The sequence below is a fragment of the Plectrocnemia conspersa genome, unplaced genomic scaffold, assembly GCF_051122295.1.
Source record: "Plectrocnemia conspersa isolate PC_06_02 unplaced genomic scaffold, ASM5112229v1 ptg000009l, whole genome shotgun sequence".
In the NCBI taxonomy this organism is placed as follows: Eukaryota; Metazoa; Arthropoda; class Insecta; order Trichoptera; family Polycentropodidae; genus Plectrocnemia; species Plectrocnemia conspersa.
The window spans coordinates 834,022-859,875 of NW_028277173.1; the positions used below are offsets into that span (position 1 = coordinate 834,022).

Sequence of the window (25,854 nt, forward strand, 5' to 3'; positions counted from 1 at the left end):
TTTCTTTATTTTTAACACTTTACGGTCGATTTACGTATTCGTACGACCGTTTAACTTTGATACTGTTGACAGTGAAAATATGTCGATACATTGTTACATGTTTTGATCCTAGTTTCTCATGCATAATGTCAATAACAATGACCTATTTTAGTGATTCTTAGCCGGTGTATGCGTAGGTCCAAGTTTTAGCGGCAAACCTCATATTAGGGATTAATAAATATGCCGTTTTAAAAAAGAAGGGACTCATTTGGGGTTAGGGCAGGTGTTAGCATTTGCCCTTATTTAAATTTGGCCAGAAAAATACATGTCATTTAATTAATCACTACAAATCTTCACCTTTTGAGTAGTGAGTTAATTTAAACACATTTGTTAATTTGTTAGAGTGAGTTAATTTTACATATTTTTGTTGTTATTTATTTATTATTATTATTTAAATTTCATTTATATTCAATTGTAAAAAAATCAGTGTTTTCCAACGTGTAATTGATTTTATTTATTTTACTATTTTTTTGTATTAGTGGGTTTTAATATTTATTTCAACACTTTTCTAATATTTAATTTTGTGAATTTCTTTCACATATATTTTACATCTTTTTCGTTTTTTGTGGATTTTTTTATATCAATTCAGTAGCTCATTAAATATGCAATGCCAGCGTATTAAGGAGCCGGATGGCGTCAGCCATAGGCAAGTCGGATGTTGCAGACCTCCTGGCCCTAACGGGCATCAGAAGAGGACGCGATCGTGAAACGAAAACTGTAATTTTTCAAAAATTGTTTGATAGTGAATTCTAATAGCTTAACCCTATGAGAAGTGAGTTAATTTATTTATATTTTAGTATATATTTGGGAGGGAATTAATCTAACGCTTTTTCTACAATCATTTCTGTTGTCTTTTATTTAATATTATTTTAAATTGTTTTTTTTGAATTGCAGAATTTTTTTTTTATTGCTTTGATTTATTTTACTTTTTTGTAATAGAGTATATCTTAATAATTTATTTTTTCCCTTTTCTATTATTAAATTTCGTTAATTTATTTTACATATTTCTTATATAAATATTATTCATCTTATGTGAATCTTTGTTTATATCAATTCAGAAGTTCTCAATATTTAATAAAATGAATATAACAAATTAATTTACGTACTCTTCAATTAATTGGTATTGGTATTTCTATAAAAATCATTTACATCAAATTAAATTTAAAAAAATATTTTATGGCTCTTTATATTTTATAGAATTTTTTCAATTATCTTAGTTGATATAATATTAGTAAAATCTTTAGCTATAGTATTTTTGCACGCAACGGATTCTGAAACGCACATTTATGCACACGGTATTCAAGGTGTTAACGCTTTAGCTTTTTTACTAATTAGGGGAGAAAATTGTTGAGAGTTTCTTATTCTTTTTGTTATCTTTCAAAGCGACTATTCTGTGGACTGTGTGGCAGTAAGGCTTTAAAGATATTGTATTGCTTCTATCCTTTCTTTGATGATTAGTTTTTCTTAGTTATGTTTTTAATTACTTAATTTGGTCATGTTGTGAGGTGATTTTTAAGGATATTAGAAACATCTTTGGCTAGAGTACTGAATGAATAAGTTACGGTTTTTATTATACGGTGATTCTGTTATATGAAATTGAAATGACTTGCATTTATACACTTTTAATCATCTGCAATCGAATGCATTTATACACTTTAAATCATCTGCATACAGAAAAAACTTGAATTTGTAACTGTAGTATTTATGTCATTAATAAATAACGCGAAAAGTAGAGGGCCCAAGTTACACCCTTAGGTAGAAATATTCTTTTGACAATCGGTCGCCATGGGTTACAAACTGTCTATAAATGCTCAAATAACTTATTACTTATACTGAGAATACCGAGTTAAATCATCCGAGCAACTGAGGTCCGACCATATGTTTAATGATAACACACGACGTTCTTAAAATCCGTATATACGGCTTCTATAATTTGACTGAATTGAATTATAATACAATTTTTTAAGCCGTTCAATTTTCTCTACAAAAGATCTTCTATATTTTGTCTCAAATTTAATCAAGTGATCTTTATATGTATATATTTTTTATGACAATTGAAAAAAAATCGTATGATATTAAAAAAGTGTTGCTCATAAATCACCACTAAATGGCGCTGAATGATATTTTTGGCGAAACTCCGTAATTATATATATATTTATGTCAAATTTACGCATTTTTTTTCTTATTTTTTACTTCACTGTTTTAATATATAAATCTATTTAAATAGTAATCCAAGACATCAAAAATATAAATATTGATGAAGAAGCATAAGTACGTATTTTTTCATTGCTTAAAAGTCTTCTAAATGGAATAAAAATTAGAACTGTCATGTCCTATGGTACAACTGAGCAGCTTTTGAAACGCATGGCATTTATTTCGGGATAGTATTTTATTTCAAGTAGACGTCGTGTATACAGATTTTGAGAAAGCCTTTGACAAAGTTTGTCATACGTTATTATTAAAAAAATTGTCGAACCTCGGTTGCTCAGATAATTTAACTCGGTTATTTTCGAGTTATTTAAGCAATCGTAGACAGTTTGTAACCTATGGTGGCCGATTGTCAAAAGAATATTTTACCCCTTGGGGGTTCCTCAAGGATCCAATCTGGGACCTCTGCTTTTTGTGTTATTTATTAATGACATAAATACAGCAATTAAAAATTCAAGTTTTCTTCTGTACGCAGATGATTTAAAATTATATAAATGCATTCGATCTGTTGCGGACTCCTTCTCTCCACAAAGTGATTTAGACTCTCTGTGGAGATGGGATTCCGTTAACCGTCTGCCCTTTAGTGTCTGAAAGTGCCATACTGTGTCATTTTCTCGATCCCGTTCGCCATCAGCTTATTTCTACCATCTCGGTGGTAACATTTTGACTAGAGAAACTTCCATTAAAGATCTCGGAATCACTTTCGAGAGCAAATGGAGGTTCTCTCTACACATACACGACGTCTGTGATAAATCTTCCAAGATGCTCGGCTTTGTTATGAGGAATGCCTTTCACTTTGACGATCCGTCAGTTATTCGCATCCTCTATGACACCTTAGTTCGTAGCATTCTTGAATCGGGATCTATAATTAGGAATCCCCGAATAGCCAAATATTCCCTTTTAGTAGAAAAAATTCAAAAAAGGTATTTAAGATACCTTTACAAAAGGACATTTGGTTATTATCCGTTCTTATATCCCAGCGCCTTTCTTTTAGGAGCGTTGGGATATGATTCGCTGAATTCTCGCAGAAAGCTGTATGTCGCTAAGCATTTTTTCAAACTACTAAAAGGTGCTGTCGACAATCCAGCTATTCTCGAGGAATTCCAGTTTTGGGTTCCGGAACATTTTCGAGAATCACGATCGAGACCTCTTTTGATGGCAGTTAGGGCTAGGACATCCGCACTTGCCGACTCGCCTATAGCTGTGGCCATACGGCTCCTTAATACGCTGGCATTAAAAATTGATTTATTTAATGTTAGCTACGAGGATCTGATCCGGTTTATATCTTTTAATTTTAATATTTTATAATTTTTTTTGTTATGTTTAAGTATTGTTATATTTATTTATATATATACGTTTTTTTTATGTTTTATAAATTCATAATTTGCTTTCGACCATCGTGGCGCATTGGGGTAACCTGTTAGGCCACGATGGTCTTAATTTAATCGAAAAATAAAAAATAAGACGAGAACATGATTATTTTATTGCAAATTTAAAATGTTAATAATTTTATAGTTACGAAATTTTCAAGATGAACAGTTCACGATGTTTCGCTAAAAAAGTCTTTAGTATCATTTGGTGCTATCTTTTTGAGCAGAACTTTTTTAACATCGCAAGACATTCAATTCATTTTATAAATTAATAAATATTTACTAAGATCTCCTGATTAAATATAAAATAATTTAATTAATAAAAACGGGAGCTAAAACATTAAAATCGATTTTTTTTAAAAGATTGTTTGTATGTTATGTTATTATTATTTTTTTAATATCATATTTGTACCTTTCAAGCCTATATGTCTTTGAATACATTAATGTAGCTAAATACAACCTTATCTGAAATAATCACATACGACGTAAGTCTCATATAACATCAATGAATGAATCGAGCATCGGTCGATACGTCGCCATGTGAGCATTTCTCAACTCCTTCGCCGCCGTTATGCGCTAGGATAACGTTCACGGTTATGTTATTACGTTTTTATGTTATTATTTTTTCCGGCTATCTCCAGAACGGAATCTCTTATCGGATGTGACATAGCGCACTTGCTGGTTATGTATACGCCAGCAGCCCCGTTGGTCTTTTTCCGAACTCGCGTGTCTCGTATTTATAAACTTGAACCTTGTTTATAAATAAAAATTGGCAAGAAACGTCGCATTCTGAGTTAGACCTATCTCGAACGAGTCCACAAAGCGTTAAATTAACTCTGGCGAAAGTTTCAAACGCTGCTAAAAAGTGTTTTTTTTTCTTAATGGAAGTTAGCTTTGCTTTTTATAATGGTTTTTTTATTGGGAGCTTGAGCTTTTATTAGTCTTTTAAGTGCGATCAGATTATCTGCACTCAATCAATCGATTAACCGCAACTTTCTCTAGATTATACTATATACATATGGATTACTATAAATAAAATTTACAATAACTACGAAACATTTTATACAGTTATCTAGATGCTTTGTTGATTTTAAATTTATACATATTTTTAAAGCTTTTATTTACATTTAAAGTACGATTCTATGGATCATGGTTTAAATATTAATGCTTTAAAATATATGTATTTAACTACTGATTCTGACTTTTAGCGCTGACAAGATTTTTCTGCTTCTCAGAATTGCTAAAATATACTTACACATACAGCCCACATGAATTTAAACACAATTTAATGCACATGGGTTTTAACGTAAACATTGCATTAAAACATTTATTTATAATCGAACGCAATCGTCTAAAAATTTAGAGTACTTACATTATAAATATTATATCAATGCATTAGAGGCGTAATCGTTTTATAGCTTCAATTTCGAGATTCTCGAAAGCTTTGCGTGTCAAACTTTTATTATTAACATCATCAAAAGGTCCTTTGATGTGCTTTTAGGGTAATTCGAATTAAGCACAGCCTTGCGAGTGTCTGGGTGCAATTAAAAAGAATTTCTCCATCTCCGAATTGCGCTCACCTGCCGGCCGCTATGGGAACTATTTCTTCTCCAAGTCTCAACACTGACAGGGCCGCATCGGGGGTGGGGAATCGAACGACGGAAAACGCTTTCGGCGTTCAATAACATGTCGAACGACGAAATCTGATGTCATATATGTTTTATTACGCTGATGTATAAAAAGTTTGGGGAACACTTGTCGTTAGGCTAGTATGACAAACTATGAATTTATTTTTTTGTTTAAATTGTGGGCGTACAATTTATGCAAACATTAATTGAATACGTGTTTGTTCGTATCAAAGATCGAGTTCTACTTTTGATCATTTGTGTGATTGCTTAACTGTAACCTAATCGGACATTCTGAATAAATCGTTTTTCTCAATTATCGTAGTTCTAAGTCGAAAACGAAGTGTTAGTTCTGTGGCCAAGTTCTGGATGGCTTGTATTGACTGATCTAGTGAAATTATTGAAAAAAATATTAAAAAAGGCAGTGTTTTGGTTTATATAATTATTATTGAGACATAAGAGAAAGTTAAATGTATCTTCCAGTCTTTGATCATTTGACTAATGCTGATGATTTGAGGTGAGATTTAATAAATATATTATTAGACTCTTCAGTGCGTGTACCATCGTAGCATTAGATTACAAATCTTTACATTTAGAAAAGAGGTTATTCTCTAGATGCAAAATTTAGAATCTGTTTAGTGAATTTATTTGATTAAAATAAGGTCCAATGATTCTAGTGAATTTGATTCGCTACTAATAATATAAATCAGAAGCGTTTTAGGGTTTTAAATGTAAGGTGATACGGTTGTGACAAATATATTTTTCAGTACTCCAGATTTATCAGAACATTCGTCGCTATTCTTTTGAATTGGCAATTCAGGGATGTTATACCTGCTCAGTGTGTATATTATTCTCTGACCTGTTTTTTTCACGTGAAAATAATTTATAAAGATATCAAGATCTTATGTACTGATTTTTAATGGATAATAAATATTTTTATTGGGTATTAGTTTTACTGGCCATATTTTAAAAATAAAATTTTCATAAAGAAAGTAAAAGTATACTTATTATATTATCTAAATAAGTTTATTGCTTAGACTAATTAGTAAATATTATTTATAATATTATCTTTGCATTTTGGACAGTATAATTTTGCTTATAAGTTTCGAATGTTGTATTTGTCACACTCTGTCTTTTCTTGATAATATATATTTTTTTAATGGTTTTTTATGATATTAAAATAGCTGTTGCTTTAATGATATTGTAGTGAAATTTATTTAAAAAATAAATAGGTTGTAAATTTATCAGAAAAGTTTGTTAGTTTGATTTGTTTTCCAAATGGCTGCTATTTAAAACATATTTTTTTAACTCTCTTTAAATAATATCAAAAAAAGCGAAAGAACGTTTTAAAATATAAATTTTTGATTTTTTTTTGATTATTGTAATGGGATATAATGAAATTTAAAAAAATCGATACGAAACTTCTAGTTTTTGTGAATATCTCAAATAATTCGTAATTCATATTTATAATACAAGTTCATGGTTTAAAATAATATTTATAGTTTCATATAAAATAAATTGCTTTTATTCATTAATTTAAAGTTGAAATTAAAATATTGTATAAAAATAAATTTCATTATATAGCAATTACATTTTTAAAACATAAAAATAAGATACCATAGCAAAAAATAATTAAAAATGTATTGCAAATATTATTTATATTTTTAAAAAACATATTATTAAAAATATTTTTTATGTTTTATAAATAAATAACCAAAAACTCATTATTAAATTAATTAAATAGATTATCATAATTATTTATAACCTATCATATAAATGTAAATAAAAATTTTTTTAGTACTTTTTTAATTCAAAATACTAACAAATTAAATTTTTTTTCGTTTTATATTTTATTTTTGTCAATCTGATCCGTCACCTTTTTTAAATTCTATCTCTCTTAAAGATAATTTCAGAAAAAAAGCATAAAAAGCATTTAAAAATTTTAGTTAATTTTTTGCTATTATTATAGGATTTAATGTAATTTAAAATAGATCTTGTAAAAATAAGTTAGTTATTCGTAGATTGATTAAGAAATATTTATTTTTCTATTTTTAAAATAAATTTTAATATATAAAAAGTGCAATGTATCGGAAAAGTTTGTTAGCAAGTCTGATACGTCATCTTTTATTAAAATGGCGGTTTTTTCATATTATGTGATATTTTGAAATTAAAAAAAAATCAACATGAAACTTGTTATAAGAATAGATTTTGAAAATATTTCAAATAAATTCGTTAGTTAATCTAATCCGCATTCTAAATTTAATCTTGTTTCAAAATTGGAGCTGTTAAAAAAGTTAAACAATCGTAATTACGAAAAATTTCGGACCACCAAGTGAAGTCAAAAATCACATTTGAAATAATTTGTTTCGTTATTCAATTGGCTATTGATGTTACTCACAATGTGCTTAGCTCTTCTAGCAGCTCTTTTCGCTAAAGACTGATAAATTAAAATATTTATTTTCCCGGACACGATTCCTTGATTGCAACAATCAAACATGCCTTAATGAATTTACAATCGGTAAATGGATTTTTTTATAAATTATTAAATGATTTTATATTTTCGCGAAAAAAGTGCGTTGTAATAAAAAAATCTGTTAATAGCTCTCCAACTTTATTGATTGTTGCTTTTCTGCGAGTTGTAAATACAGTGTCAAGTGCTTAGTCTGGTAATAGTGACGTATATTGTATTCTTTTAGTACAGACATAAAAATATCGCACAACAAACGTAATGATAATTCACACTCTACACTGCTTACAAATAACGACTTTCAAAGTCCACTAGTCTCTTCTTTTATAGCTTTAACAGCGACATGATAAATATCTATGGGTAATAAAATAAAAATAAAATATCGCAAAGAGTGTTTTACGTAGCACTAAAGACGTTGTTATATTTCACAACTCTTTAAAACAAGGTTTGGCCGTTTCATCATACCGCATATTTCAAAAAAAAAGTGAAAGTGTAAAAAATATTTTTATCTCACTGATTGAAATAGGCAGTGAGCCGGATTTGGCCCGCGGGCCGTACTTTGTTGACTCTTGCGCTAGACCAATGAGGTAAATCATCTTTATTGTCTGTTACACTCGAAATAGCAAAGGATCGAAGGAAATATATATGTTTTATGTACACTATTTGGGAAGTACTTTAATATTGAGCTTATCTAACTTTCTAATCTATCCGAAATGAAATCAACCGCAATCCGGGTTCCCATCGGGAAATTCCCCAACCAAGTAGGCGAGTCTATATCAACGTTCCTTTATGCATAGGATAATTCCCCGCTGGAGCGAGTCACTTTTCCATTTTCAGCCGTTCGACTTTTCACGATGTAAACTTTTTTAATTTTCACCACGGGCCATCGGGCTTCCGTTTCTTCACCTGTGTGCACCGAAATTCAATTAAGGCCGTTTTTGTCCGGCGCTTCTCAATCTTTTTTGCGAAAAGGCGACTAATAAAGTGCGGAACTTACACAAAGGCATTAAACGAGGGCGAAACCGCGGCACGATACGTGGACTGAGTGCCAAAAAAGGGTGCTTGTTGACAATAAAATACGTGAGAGCTACTCTAGGTTGAGATCAAAGGGGTTATCGGTGTTTCATATCTCATGCTCTATTGGGCGCAATTCTTGTAAAGAAACCGACGTTTATTAAAAAAAAAACTGTATAGATAAAAGATGGAAAAAATTTCAAGGACCATGATATTTCATTTTTTTTTGGTTAAATTTTAATCATTAGAAACCCTATTAATGTAAGTAATGAGGAGCTGGTCCGGTTCGTATTATTTAATTTTTATTTCTTACTTATGTATTTTCTTGTGTATTAAAATATTACTATGTATTGTTTTTGACCAACGTGACGCAATGGGAATAACCTATTGGGACACGTTGGTCTTATTAATTACTTCGTAGATGATTTACAAAATTATTCTAGAGTACTTTTGCCTCATTCAGAATGTTACAGCACCTTTGAAAATATTTCGCACTATTTATGAACATAATATGAGCTTTCGCAAATCGAATTGAGAAATTAAACGTTTTCCAATTACGCGAAGATCATCCTTATTTACAAAAGCGAATAGGTTTTTTGTATCAATTTAGTATTGTCCTTTCTCTTCCCATTTCCCTTATTTACAAAGGCTCTAATTTCGAATTCTTTCGCGGGTCCTTTTTTGCGTCCCTATGATTTTAAAAAGACATTCCGAAAGTTTGGAATCCGAATGAATTAATTTGGGTCCGACAGCGATAAATTTTAAATTGTGTCATGGTCGTGATGATTCATTGTTTAATTATCGTTATTCACCGGTTTACTGATCGCTCATACCGGATATCTCATCGCTAGATAATTGAAAGGTAACGGGTTAAAATCATACGTGAACCTAAAAATTTCTCAATTAAAAAAAATAATGTTATAAAAAAATTGTAATTTACATGAAATATTTTTATACCAAAGATTTAATTCAGTTAATTAGTCATATATTTTATTGTACTGAATTAATAATTATTGATAATTAATTCAGGATGCGTTTGCTTTTTGTTTGCGAGATATCGAATCGAACGGTCTCGAAATGTGGAACGAATTAATTATTTTTGTGCACATCGTCATAAAAGGCGGTCATGGCCGTTATTCACGCTGGAATTTCGACTACTAAAATCCGTCGCCGGCTTTTATTCTTCTTTGTGCTCCCGTCCCGCAATATTCGCATTCCTACCAACGCGATGGCGTTAATTCTGGGTTTAACGAACGTACGGGACGATGCCTCAACCCGAGATCATTTGCTTGACATGTAGTATTTTTTAATATTGTTAAAAAAATCTCCACGCCAATAGATCACATGTCCTCAATGCCGAATAAAAAGTTATAGATTTCAGAAGCTGTTAGAAAATTTTATTTTTTATATTTATTTCTACCAAACCAAAGACTACTGCAAGATTGCCAAAAACACAATCAGATTATTGATATAAAAATGTTACTGGCTTTTATAACAATATTTAAAAAAAAAGTATTTAATAGATTTTACGTAAATTTATAAAAAAAATATATTAAAAAATAAATGCCTTTTTTCTTGTCGGCTAGCGGCATTTTAAAGACGCGATTTAGGGTTTAAATTTATGTTGTCAGTACTGTGTGTGTCTTTTAATTTGAAGTTTATTAGGAAAAGGTCGGAATAGTGTATGAAAAGATCTAGATTGGTAATTCAGTGGTCGCGGGCTCGAATCACGGCAGCAGACTTAAATTTTTATTTATAAAAAATGCGCTTTTATTAAAAACCAGCCTCAGTTGCAAAATAGCATCCATTGATTATAAATTAAAATACACATTTTAATTATTATTTTTATATATATATATATATATATATATATATATATATATATATATATATATATATATATATATATATATATATATATATATATATATATATATATATATATATATATATATATATATATATATATATGTCACTGATTTACAGACGGTAAAGTCTGATGTTTAATGCTTATTTATGAGTATTCTTTATGTCTGATTGATTTACCCAGTTAGTAAAGATTTACCCCATTGTAATGCTTTGGGCGTACGCCTCTTATATAACGCCATATTCGCAGGAGTCTTATGCCTGCACTACACTCTGTTGAAGTTGGCCAAGTTTGGCCAAGGACGGAGAATATAGTGGGTTAGTTCGGCTGAGTTCAGTTCTGCCCGCTCTAAAATCTCTCGGAAGTTGTCCAACGTTACCGAGAACGGGAAGTAAAGTGGGGGTAATTCAGTCGACTTGATCAGCTTCGAGCGCTTCCGAACATTGACCAAAGTCGGAGCTGCTCTTTCGAGAGCGAGCGGTGAGATACTTCCCCTTTCGCTCTCTAACGTGTTAAGTGACGAGAATGAGAGAGATAATGATATGGTTTTTCGCAAACAGGTAGAACGTGTAACTCGGTTCAATTTCAGTATGCGCGTAGGCGTCCTATGGTCAACACGCATGTCGAGCGCTGCATCGTAGTCACATGGTCAATTTATAATATCACATGCTTATCGTGGACTTCAACAGACTCTTACTGCCATCTTTGAATATTTTAGGGCACCAAAAGAGATTAATTATATTTTTTATAGTATATTCTTCTAATATATATCATTATTATATTTTTTTCATATAAAATTAAATAATTAAAAAATAATTAGTGGTACTTGATTTTGTTTAAAAAAATCGTTTCGAATATCCTAGATCGGTTTATATAAATGTACCCACCATAACGAATTCTTATTTAGAATCGATGGCGACAAATTCTAGGATAGTCACAGATGTGGTGCTCGTATTCTGAAGTATCATTTTTATGCCTTATGGCATTTTTAAAAAGCCGACAAAGATTTTGCGTAAATTGAATATTTACGACCGAAAAGTTTTCACTGATATTGTATTGGTGAGTGCCCAAACAAATTTAATAAAATGATAATTTAAAAATTGCTACTATTTGGAACATTTTTCGTTCGCGCGCAAATATGCCAGCTGTACGTGACAAAAGCCGCCGTCCGGACGGCATATGAAATTTGTGGCAGTGTGGTCGCTTACTCGTAGGTCTCGGCCGACTTCAGTTGTAACTTCGGTTCGGACAACTTCCAGAGAGTGTAGTGCAGGCATTATATAGCGTTATCTTTCAGTGGACTTTCTTTGCCTTTTAAAGAAATGCGCTTTTTATGATAGGAGTTTTTTTTCGATGATTAATTCAAAAATAGCCTTTGTATAAATCACTAAAATTTCACTGAATTATATCTCATATTTGAACAATAGTGCTATTTTGGTCTTTGATATTCTAAAGCTTATCTTTTGACATAAATTTGTTGATTTGCACTAATAAATATGTACGCCTTATTATGTGGAAGCAAATAATACACTTATTAATTTTCAATACATAAGAAACGTGTTACATAATATTTATTTTTTAAATTAAAATTACATTGCCTATAAAAATAATAAAGCTGAAGAATTATTTTCAAGAGACATTTACAGCTTTTATATGCAAGGAATAGCTTCGATACTGATTAAGAGCTTTACTGAAATAAAAAAAGAGTAAGCCAGAGATAATACGTTTTTACAATAGAGCAATAAAGCTGTTTAATTTAAAATCGAATATATCTTATTTGTATTATAAAATATGCTGCATATATTCTCAGTTGAAATTTCATAGTAAATATAATAGAAAACATACCTCAACGAAAATTCTTATTTTGCCTCATATATAGATGGCATTTATTTATTATTATTGAATACAAATAACTAGAGTTAGGACACAAACTATAAGGCAATTAAGGCTTAAAAGATAGCTGTTTTTGTTATGGCTTAATATCATGGGATTTAAAAAAAACCCATTCATCTTTAAAATATAACGTAACACAACCGAAGCATTTTGTATATCCTTATTAATGTATAATACATTTATAAAATGCAATTTTATGATTTTAAGGCAAATAAGAATGGCACAACTAAGCTTGTAAATCCTTAGTGTATAACTTACGATTAAAAATACATTTTATATATATAACATCAACTAAAAATTAAATTTCTTCTCGATTTTTATAAGTTTTATCTAAATGTCATGTGAATAATATTTTTAAATGTTCTGTATTAAAATATTGGTTAATGTTTATTAGTTATTATATTATTGTATTAAAAACATTAAAATTAATTAAAAAAATACTATGTACGTATTTATAAAATTACCATTTAAATCTATCTATATTTAATTTAGGAATTTTAAGCCATCAAACTTAAACGATATTAAATATTTATATGTGATGTAATATTTCAACTAGGTGATTTTTAGCTTTATATTTGTCCACATTCTCATTAACTTAATAAAATGAACGAGCTAAAACTGGCACTGTTTATTGAGTCAAAAAATTTCTTAGATCGACCTTTTTTATTCTTTATTTTTTTTCTATATTAACTTTGCCTACGATTCACATTAGCATAAAATGTATTCGTTTATAATCAAATCGTTTTAATTATATATGCCTAAAAACGCGTGTAAATATCAATTTAATTACGTGTTCTATACTACATATAGCAGACAATAGCGCGTATTTATTTTGCCCTAAATGAAACGAAACAGCGCCGTGAAAATTAATTATTATACGCGTAACTTAAACTGAAAACGTGTAAATATTCTTAAATGCGAGACTAATTAAACGTAAAATTAACCATAACTGCAAGACAATAATATTATTATTATTCACATATTTTTAAAAACGATTCAAACAACTTATATCTATATGTATTATATATAATATACATATATAATTCAATAGCTTTAATTATTAAATTTATAGGATAGACATAAAAATGTGTTAAAATTATATTTATGATTATAGAAAAAAAATTAAGGAATGACATTTAATTTTTTTATATATTAAGATTAAAAATTTTAATTAATAGATGCCACTTTGCAACTATACAAAATCGAGTCTGCTGTCGTGTCTCGAACCCGCGAGCTCTAGGTTACCAGTCTAGAACTTATGGATCACATAGTCCCAACCTTTTATTTTGGATAAAATGCTTTAAAGCTTTCAAAAGGTTTTGATTGGGTAATATATTTTAATAATTAAAAAAAAGACAATGGACTTGCACTTAAATATAAAATTAGAGCTTTTCTTTCATAGGCGGAGCTTAATTAGCAAAGATCTTTTTAACAATGCAACTAATTTTTTTACGACAATAGTAATAACGACTTCGTCAAAACCTTAACAATGTTTTATAAAATAAGTCAAGTTGTGTGTACATACGATACATTTATATGTATGGTATTTGATACACATCTACCATCACCCTAGTCACGTATAGAATTTCTGTTTGTTCATCATTCAGTATGAGTATTCAATTCTCACTTTCAAGGATATCATATTATATAAACATAATGATGGAGGATCTATAAAATTTAATCTACATCATAATTGTTTATTTTACTTAATTGCGTTTTTTTAAAAATAAAATATAAGGTGGTTTCCTAGCGCCTTATTTATGTACAGAATAATAATATTTTTTAAATTAAGTAACTCACATTAAAAAAAATATAGCTATACATATACTATATCGCTATATAAAATTTTAAATGACTGTTTGAAGTAGCATTGTCTCTACATACTAATTTACATTTTTCTGCGGCTCTTCTAATATTATATATAATTATAACTGTATCTAATTAATTATATAAAAGTGTATAGAAAACTGTACTTAACAAATAATTAAATATTTGAAATATTATGCATTTATGCGACCAGGTAACGACGTGGACGAAAACCGTGTTTTTGGTTCATGCATTGTATGAGGGATAAATTATAATAAATTGTCAATCGCTCGCCAAAGGTTTGCCATACAAAAAAGTCTGCATGTTTAAAAATGCATACGACGCTGGTTTTGAATAATGAGACATACAGAAAAGAATAAAACATATTTTATAAATATATTATTCAACGTAAACAACCCCTCTATCGTTTCTCTTGTGAAAATACTGTTTTTTTTTGGCAAAAGCACTTCATCCAGTCGAATCCAATCTATGCTGCTTTATTTCGCGTTCGTAACGTAAAAAACTCTCCAAGGAGCAAATCTGTTTACTTGAAAGCCCTTCCTTTGTAAGGCTAATGTCTGGTTAATTACAATACGACCGCCATTAGGGCGGATTATTGCATTTGTAGGGGGGCAGAGTGTATCGTCATATTCGGATGAGCGCTATTCTTCGCAAGCGCAATAAACGCCGTAATCAGCATATTTCAAAATTCGCGCTATTATGTCTTTGTGTGTAATATTCGCCCTGAAGCTCTACATTGCACTGATCGTATTTTATATTCTGTTTCGCACAATATTATGCAGAATGTGCCACAAAAAATGTTCACACCCCAACATAACGCATTAATTTTTAATTAAATTGTGAGGAACTTGTACTTTTTTTATTTAGTTCCTTCTTAAGCTTCATAGCTCATGATATATTTTGAGTCTAAGCACAGTATAAATTTGATATCGTAGCATTGTCAGCGTTTTTGAAAAATACAGTATCTTTAAAGGTTCAGGGCTGACGTGAAGAGGGAAGCAGTTGCTGTTTTTTCGGTCCCTACATATCTATGTTGATCGTCGATATAGTTCCGTTAAACTCTCTTTTGTCCTTAGTTAAGAATAGCGGATAAAAGTTATTGATAAAATGTTGATGAAAGCAAATTCTAAATAAATTTCCTCGTACTTTATTTATTGAAAAATTGATTCCTACAAAATTATTATTTTTTCCAATATGTTTAATATGGGCAACACAAGTTGTCTAAATACGTTGATACTAGTCTAAGTAAATTTATTGCATACTAATAGCAAGTAGCAATTTTGAATATAATTTGACTTACAAAGTTATTTTATTTTTGTTGTCACGGTGTTGAGTAATTATTAAGCATTAAGAATATGTTAATTTTCATGTTTGAGGCCATAATAATGTTTTTTTTTATAATGTCTTAATGTCTGGTATTTATTATAATAAAGTCTTATAATCGTATTACTTTCTATGTTGTTAGAAATCCATTTGTACATACAAATTTATCAGGCAAATACGATTTGATTTTTTATAGCTGTGTGAATATATTTTTGGTGTATGTGTTTATGTGTATGCGTACCTACACATTTATATATTACAATTAATAACAACGATAACATACGTATTCGACAGCTAGACTGAAAAAGGTACGAGCAAGGGTTTGTTTCATTCGGGGGCAAACGGAGATTTATGGCGGAAAACCGATAGGGTATGCTCGTATATATGTAGTATGCGGTACACAAATACAGAAGAAGAAAGGGAGTCTATAAAAATAATTGAAAGGTTTTAATTATATTTTTTTGGTCGGAAATTTAGTGAGGCAATTATTTAAAACAAAAATGCGGACGGAAAGGGGAGGAAAAGGGCTGGTCGCTCCAAGAGAAACGGGAAAATCCCAAAATTGCCCTCCTGAGACTGGGATGTGACGTTGGTCGTGACAGATTGAAGGAATGTAGCCTAGAAAAATGTATACATACTCATAAATAATGCATATATGGTTTAAAAAATGTGTTATGTATAGTTCTCAACTTGGATAGTTTTAATAAGCATCTTACTTACATATAAGTATGAATTTCATTGATTTTATTTACAAAAAACATGGGCATAGAATATTGAAAAGAAAGACGCATATAAGAACATACAGATGTTGCCTTTTAAATATATTATTTCTGATAAATAGATAATGGAATATTGATAATTTTGAATCACTCTAATACTTGTGAGTATGTTGTGAATATAATTACTAATTATTATATTTTTTAAAAATAAAACAAGGCGACATTTATAACAAGATGCGTTTCTATCTTGTCCTTCAATTCTTAGTTTGTTTTTATCTCAAATATATTTTTCTGAAAATGTTTTGTTAGTCAAAAAAGTTGTGTGGTCTTACTGATATGAAATAGAAAATATTTTAAAGTGCAACTCTGTTTGACTCTTTATGGATAAAATTGAAAATAGGTTTTCAAGTGCTATATGAAATTGCACTTGAAACTCAATTTATACTATTTGCTTCAATTTAGTTTCTCTGCAATATTTTTAGTTGTAACGAAATAACGAAACGTTCAGTATTTATATATTTAGTGATATCCACAAGATTTTTATTTTAATTATAATATTATACATACAAACATAATAAAGCTTCTTTAAAACGTCATGCAATTTTACATTGCTTGTTGCTAATTATTCTAAAACTAAAAGGCAAATAGTAGCTGAGTTACCGTAGAAGTTTTAATTAAAAAAATATAATTAGAAATTTATAGTTAAACATTAAACGAAATTGCGTTGCGCAGCTTCATATGCTTAATGTATTTAAAAATATTTTTTGCGCTTTTATGTTTTAAGTATATAATTTAGTTGGTTCATCTTACAAGAATCTGGCTTAGAATAAAATATGATTTTTTGCATTTGAAATAATGATACTCGTACTTTAAGACCATCAACCATATAACGTAACATTGCCTATATTTTGCTTTTACATCTCTAAAATAGCTTATTAAATACTTGTAGCTAAATTCCGTGTAAAGAACGACCGTATAGCGAAGTACATATGTGTGTATTATTAATCGAGTTCATTAGTATACATCATAAATTATTTACTTCTTTTCACTTTCAACGTTTGATTGACGGAACATTTTCCAAATATAATAAATTGTATTATGGCATTGTGCCAAAATTTACTCTGAATAATAAGAAAATCTGAAAATACCCCAATCAATGAAAAATCAGCCATAAAAAAATGTTGAAAGTAATCAATGTTAAAATTTCTAAAATATATATTCGATTATAAAGCATCTAAATCTATGTGCTTTAATAAAGTTAAGCTGAGACAATGATGATCTATGTGTCATATTGTTTATTTTATATTAACTATTTTTTAATAATTAAACCATAAAAAGCATGAAAAAATATGTACATTTACTGCTGCTTTAGATATCAATTACTTGAGGATATGTACGGTAAAATATTACTTTAAACCCAGTTAGGTGCTTATGAATATTATGTATATGTGTCGGATTAGAAAGTTTATTAAATTATGTTTGAGAGTAGGAACTGAAGTCGTCCATGGTTGACATGAATTCATTGGGTGATTAATTTTTGTAGTGTGCTTGGTATTGATTGTCAATTGTTTTTTCAATTAAGACCTAATTGCATTAGGGTCTGGCATAATTTTTAGTGAAAGATTATTAATGGTGGATGCTTGTTTGGGCGACCGTCTGATATTTACTGTTCGATGTGAGGTTATTGTTTTATAAGCGCGTCTCGATACTTTTGTATGTGTAATTCTTGGTGTTTTGCCGATTTATAATGCTTATACTTGAACCAATCCAATTATAAATGTCATAGTTAAAAACTTTACAAGCACCTAATGTATTTAAAGCATAATTAATGTTAAGCTGCATTAGCTGGTTCTTTAAAATTGTTATCCTTTGCAAATGGGCTGATCATTATAAGATTTTAGAGCTAAAGTTTAAATACGCTTTGTTTTTGTAGTCTTTTCTGTGTTATTTAGTATATATATTATTAGTTGAACTATTGTAAGTCGTCATGATAGGTACTCGGCGTAGCTCCGCTTAGCGCTAATTCTGCTAAGCTCTCGCGTGTTCCAAATATATTCCGAAAAAAGCGCTTATATACTATTTTGGAGTTAGGGAAATATGCTTTACTTTTTCCTACTGCCGACAATCTGGCCAATGAGGGGGTGGAAACAGATTATGTTATAAAAAAAATAATAATTTTGCGTAGCGAATATTAGTTAAATAGCAGGTTTTAGGTTAGGTTCGTATTAAAATATTTTTCAAATGGCACGTGCACTGATTAGTATAATGTTTTTGACAAAAATATATATACAAAAATTCAGTGAAGCGATAGTGTTGTCAAAATATTAATTTTGAAATATAAAAACACTTGATGTTTTTAAATTTATTTTGCCATTTTAAAAACCTTTTGACTTATAAGGAGTTAAAAATATATTTTAGCACTATTCCTTAACAGTACATAGTAATTATCTAAAAATTGCTTTTAAATTATTATCTAATACAATATAAACAATAGCGAAAGTAATTGCAACTGATTTAGATATTTATATAAAAAATATGTGATGTTGTATTTTGGTTTTTAAAAGACAATTATGACGTATAGTTTGTATAAGTTAGTTATACTTTTCGTGGATGTTATACTCAAGATTCCGGACGTAGCTCGACCAGGGGATGCGAAGAGAGAAGCGGCGGCTGAAATTAAGTCACCTTTCTCTTAGTAAAAATTCGTATCAGCGCACTGGGTTCAACTTAAAGAACTGTTCAAGTTCTTATGCATTGAATTGAATGTCAGAGTTATTCATTGAGGAATTGATCGTATTTATATTAACGTTATTCTTAATAGGAGATTTTGTTATCCGCACCTTTCGGTAAAACGGCTAATTACAAAAGTGTGCCAGATTTTTGAAACAGATTTCTGTTGGCTACTAAAGCGGTTATAAATATTGCAATTTTTATAAAACATATTTATTAGGTTACTAATTATTTTTGCTTCCCCTTACCAAATTAAATCAATTAGGTCAAAATTGCAATAGGAAATGTCGGGATACAGGGTCATGAGCGTTGACGAGGGTCTACCGGTGATTTGTCGCCATTTTGGAATGACTGGAATGAAAGGTCATTTTGATCGTTTCAATTAATCCTTGCACAGCGTTTTTTCCGCAGCGCACCAAGAATATGATTCTGGTAATGAATTAAATGGCGCTGAAAGCTCTTCCGGTATATCGGGAGTGAAAAAGGGCTCGCAAATGACCGCCGAAAATAATTACCGTCATTTCGGTATAAAAAAGTGTACGGTATATGAAAAACTCTTTTGATCTCGGTAATTTGAGCGTGGCGGTGTTTCGGGTGGACGTAGCGAATTAATTAAAACACATATTATTATTGTTAAATGGCACGTGAGACCTAGACTTAGATAAAAATACACGGGATATTTTTTTAGTATATAATATTGACATATTATAATTTTTAAAGTAAGTTACAATAGTATTTTTTACGTAATAAAAACGTCTAGGGTCCGAAAGCTTTGCGTTGAAAAAGTTCACAGTTCGAAGGCATTAAATTTATCTATTTAATTTTCAATGAACTCATTCGTTCGATTGATTTTCTTCTATCACAAAAAGGTTCTCCTTTATCCACACACAATACCCGTCGGTTCATCTCAGTTTTTTCTTCGTTCGAAGCTGCGGGTCAAAATATATTTTTTTAGAAGAGGCGAACCATTCAACATCGAGAGTAAATGAAGACAAAAAAATATATTTCATCTCTCAGATTAGTGAATTTTATCATTGTATTTTTATTTTATTTTCAAGATCTAATCAAATAACGATGTCTTTGTTGTTTTTCATCTGAAATCATATAACACAAAAGCACTGTGTGCATAAAGTTATGTATGTAATATAGTATATGTATGTATAATATTTTTGTCGTAGAAAATGTATTATTCAATTGTGTTGCATCCATAGTGGCATAATATAAAGAATAACTATATATGTACATATACAAACATGCCCCAAAAAGATATTTTAAATCAGAACAATTGTAATAATTGTAATAAGTCATTATATTATTAAATTAAAATAGCATAAAACTTTTTACATTGATATGCTAAATATCCATCAAATTAAAATGAAAAATTATTTATTATTTAGATCTAAATTTGCTATGAAAATAGGTATTCATAACAGACATTTAATAGCATCACAACAGTTTTTTAGCTTGCTGTATGTTATCAGACGATTGTTAATTAAAAAATAGTAATTCCTTATGAATTTTAATATTTGATCCATAAATCTTAATGCCTTTGAAACCTTGTTAATTTCTTTTAAATTAACAACTGCTTCAATAAAAAAAAACATAGTTAAAACTCTGTTTTTTTTAACTTACTTATTAGACATATTTTTTTAAGATACTAATCTATTCAATTAAATTTTAAGTACTAAATATCCATGGTTTATGTTAAGTAGACAATTTATTGTTCTCAATATTAAGTCGTTTACATTACTGAAATTAAATTTAACCTAATATGACGATTGAAGAGTAGCAGTATTTTTTTTGCAAAGCTTTTTAATTAATATTTTATATATATATTTATATATTTTTTTTTTGTTAAATAGTGTTTTAAAAGTTTTAATATGCCAATTTTCTGAAAGTTTTTCTTGATACTAATAGAACAATTTTATTTGTTTCTGGCATTTGCAAATTTAACATATTTAGTGTTACGAAAAATCTGTTCATAAATTCACTGCTTGACTTTTTACTGTTTTAAGATGTTTCATTTTGTGTTTGTTATTCAAAAGCTCACTTATAATATTAAATAGTTTAATGAATATTTTCAGGCAATTCTCCTGTGGTAATTATTTTACTTCGGTCTTATATAATCAGAATTTTTACCCTCGCAAAATTGTTCAAAGAGTAATTTTAATTTGGCATTAGCTTTGATAAGAATATTATATTTTTTATCTTTTAGGGCAAGTGAGAGTTTTATGCAAACTAAATTATATCTGTGTATAAAACTAGTTAAAGCAAAAATTAAAGTTTTTCATTTATAAGTTTGCTTATTAAAATAATAGTATAAACTATATTTTAGTACTTTTAAATTACATTATTAGTATAGTCAATGGCAGTAGTGGCAATTTATAATATTTAACCAAACTTTTTTTATAACCTTCATATCTCTAAGCGAGGTACATTTAAACCCCAAAATTTTAGCTAATATTAATAAGTTGTATCTATAATAACATCTTAATAAATTAAATTTTACTGCAATAATACTCAAATTTTAATTGGGTTACCTCGTGCCCCATTCCGTTCCTTAATCATATTTTTGAGGTTTCAGTACTCAAAAGTTTAATTCAACATTATTAATATTTCGTACATTAGTCATAAATAAACCAGCTTCGTATTTAACAGTTGATTTATCTATCTGCATCGAAAGTTTTGCATCTTGTATTAATTAGTGCATTCTATAGATTTTTTAGAACTATTTAAAAAAAAGTTTATATATCTAGCTTAATTTAATTTATTCAGAATTAACTATTAGTTAAACATAAGTCAAAATCAAAGTAATAAATTAGTTTTTACAATAACAATCAATTTATTTTTAATCTTATCTTAAATCATATGAATCTATTACATACTTCTAACCATTAACTTATTAACTGATATTTTTAAAATAAATAAGTTATTTATTACAAATTAAATTCAATCTTATATAAGATATAATACAGCATGATTAATAATTAATCAAATATTCATTCTTAATTTATTTTATATATTTTATTTATGATTTTCTAGCTTTGATTGCATGAGATTCTTTTTATGTAGGAGCTTGTAAAAAAAACGATTAATTTATTATTATTATTTTTATATTTTATTATGGTTCTAATCAAATGTATTTTTAAAAAATCTAATCGTTTATTCTGAGTAAAGGGTTAAAAATAAGTATTTTTTATCTTCTTGTTCTATTCATTAGCTAAGATAAAATAAGTAAAAAATATATTTTATTCAATAAACCTTAAGTGAGGGTCGCCTTTGCGCTGTACTTTATTTTTAAAGATGGCTCCCGTTAACAGCGGCGCCCAACCTGAAAAGCTCGCGCATTTCCTCGTCGCCGGAAGTGGATTTTCGCCGACGATTTACGACAACCGGATACCTCTACCGGCGCTATTGGCGCTGCCTAATGAAATTCAAAGGTTTTTGAAATATCGAAAAGCGCGCGCGAGATTTTCGACCCTTATCCGCCATGTTGTTGTTCAACTTCCGGGTGGGCTTTTGTCGAACGCCGACGACTATTTTATTGCTTCTGTTACGTATTTGTTGCCTATACAAATACAATTTATAGCTCAATGCAATATTATTAACTATTATCTTTACATCTGTGCTTTGCTATATGGTTTAATATAAAACAATTGATAAAGATATATTTTTATAAATAATTAAAATTTGTTTTATAAAACCAGTTGCTACTAAAAATATTTATTATATTGCAATAGCATGTATAAAAAAGGACTATAGATTCATTAGTATATACTTGCGATACTCGAGGGCACTGTATGACTTGTATAATCACTTAGTTAACAGTACCCTCAAGCATTTTTCTCTAGCATGGTTGTCAAATACTGATTAATTGAATATAAAAAATATTTATTTTTATTTATGTATGTTTAAATATTATTAGCCCGATTAAAGCTGAATCTATAAAAACAGTGCTATAGCGCGCCTCAAATGCCACGTCGCCAGAGAGCCTGCACCCCAGATACCACGTCTTTTTTTACATGTTTGTCTAATGTACCTAATTTTATTAAAAGCTAGGTAATATCGGAGCTTTCATCTCTGAATCTTATTGTTTACATGTTGACGTTTTCGTTTCAAAACGACAGGTGCTGCGGCTATACGCGTTGGCAACACCGCGACGGCGCCATGTTCTTTTCGCATGCCAGTGGTTGTAAACCGGCAATTATGCGAGCGATTACACGCAACGAATGCGTTAGGTATAACTACCGACGACGAGACGGAGCAGTGTTACAGAATAGCGTCCGCGGCACTAAAGGTGTCAGGGTCGAGAGCACGCAAATAGACGGGCGGTTTGGCTTACTCTTTACCGCCGGATCGGATTCTCTCCCGAGTCGAAATAGAGCGAGGGAACACTGGCTATCTATACAGATTGTCGCTAATGATTAACTTGTAGCTTCGGCGATCATTTTGTAAATAAAAATAACTGTAATGGCATAATAACGACTTCTATATGCTTACAGTAAGTCGTTTGTATTGGTTTGACAAATGAGATGCATGTGATCTTTGGTGGACTTCTTCGTCTCATAGCTGCATATTTAAATTTTTTTTTTGTGGCAGTTTTAAAATAATATACAAATTGTGCTATATTATAGGTATATGTTGTCTCTAATTTTATTTTTGAAAATTTTTATTTTTGACGTGAAGTTGGAAGCGGCTGCTTTTTTGATTAATACTTTGCGTAGCTTTGATCATTGCGAGTTTGGATGAATTTTCGTGTGTCTTAAGTCAAACGCAAAGTTTTTGAAAGTTCCGAAAGTAAGTGGCTTAAGTATTTTTGTGTTTATATTGAGCTTTGAGTCAATGCGATGATTTGGAATGGGCATAGATTTTGTTATTATCTGTCACTTCAACAGTCATAATTCAAACAGCTAGGCATTTTAAGCACCTGATTTCGCCGATTTGTCTGTATTTGTATTATATGAACATCAGACTGTATTTTGCATGCGTTTTCAAGTGGCTCTAATCTGTGAAAATATCTGATTGTCACGTGCGTTTGAATAGCGCCGGCGCTACAAATCAAATTGTTCAGTAAGTCGTAAATACTTGACTCTCTATTCTTTAATTTTTAAATATTTTAATGCAAAAATGTTTTAACATATCTTAAAAATATAATATTATACACTCATACATAATTATTAAAAAATATAAGAGCTCCCCTTTATTAAGGTTGAAGCCGTATATTTATTTTTCGGATATTTGATCCGAACATTACTCGTGAATTTAATTTTACTAATGTACTTCTCATTCAAAGTAAGGCTGCAAGTATTAACCTGAATTTTCATTCTCGATGTCGCATTTGAATGGAAAATCAATATGTGCTTCAAGAAAAGTTTTTTGTAGTAAAGCTTACGCTTGAATGAGCGATGAGTTGAAATTATAATTTGTTAGCAAATAATAGTGTATGGCAAAAATACGTCAAGCATATTTTTCCAACAAATACAGGGATGTAGAACATTTTTTACTCTTCTATGGCGCCGCAAGCGCGGATCGATCAGGCTCTTTGCCAATATGGAAGATACATCCGGTTTTTCCGGATGCGGTTATTTTAGTGTATGTGCAGGTTGTCACGTCAACGACACAACGCTATGAAGGCGATCGTTTGCTTTTGTATTTTCGTACTGCTGTGAGTACGATGTCATACATGCAAACTTAGTATATGTAAACAAGTAACATTCCGAAGAGCTTTCAAGAATGTAAGCACTTTATATTATACAATTTTTAATTGTAGAGTAGTTTTTTGCAACACGGCACACTAATTAAATTATACACATGCATACTATTTGCCGAGTATTTTAAATAGTTATTCGTAAAATGTATCAAACATGGCAACAAAAAATATTTTTTTGTCATAATATGATTTTTGTAAAAAAAGTCATGATTTTATAGAGAAATATTTTTATGTCGAAAATACGCTAGACAACCTATCAACTTAGAAAATAACTGCCACTACTACTCATAGATATTTAAAAAAAAAATTTGATCCATAACTTCGATACTTGGATGCTGCATAAATTGAGTAATTACTTTCGTTAGTCGGGAAAAGGATGCCGGTTTGTTATTGTGTGCGTGTACATGTATATGAGAGGGAGAAGCGATGTAGCGTGTACTTCGTTGTTTCGCTTTCTCTTTTAAGGACAGTCGCTGATTCGTCAACGCTGGTATTCGTCATTAAAGTGCAGTGTGGCACAGAAGTTCGATCTTCTCTAGTGATTTATTTTAAATAATTTTGTGTTGATATTGGTTTAGCCCAGGTATGCCCACTGTCCCATGGGTAGGTCACTAAGCTCGTGCCACTGTTTTTTATTTATAAATGAAATTTTAAGAGAACAAAATTTCTTGGGCATATCTGGGCTAATTGATATCAAAGCTTCCAATATACACTGTAAGTTATTCGTTCTCTTACTCGTGGACTAAAATATTTTAATTATTTTTCCATTAATCCGTACGTTGTTGGTTTTTTTACAATATTCTCAGTAAGGCTTAAAAAAGTTATTAATCTTATCGTTGCGACAATGATAATTTTTTAATTTATTCAATGGATTCTAATGATTTAATAGAGTCGTCGAGCCATTAAACAATCTGCGAATAATTTTTTTCCCCATTTTATGTCTTTTTGCTTTTGAAGAATAGCTAAAGACTTCATTATTTTTTTGACTAGTGAAAGATTTTGAATTTTGCAAATATTTAATTAATGACATCAATGTCTGGTTTCTTCGATTATATAATATAT

General features: G+C 29.7%; 1 protein-coding gene across 1 annotated transcript in view; it reads left to right on the top strand.

The window, feature by feature from the left end:
* Nucleotides 1-25,854, top strand: part of Neto (Neuropilin and tolloid-like) — a 228,289-nt gene that overhangs the window by 1,061 nt on the left and 201,374 nt on the right. The window lies entirely within an intron of this gene.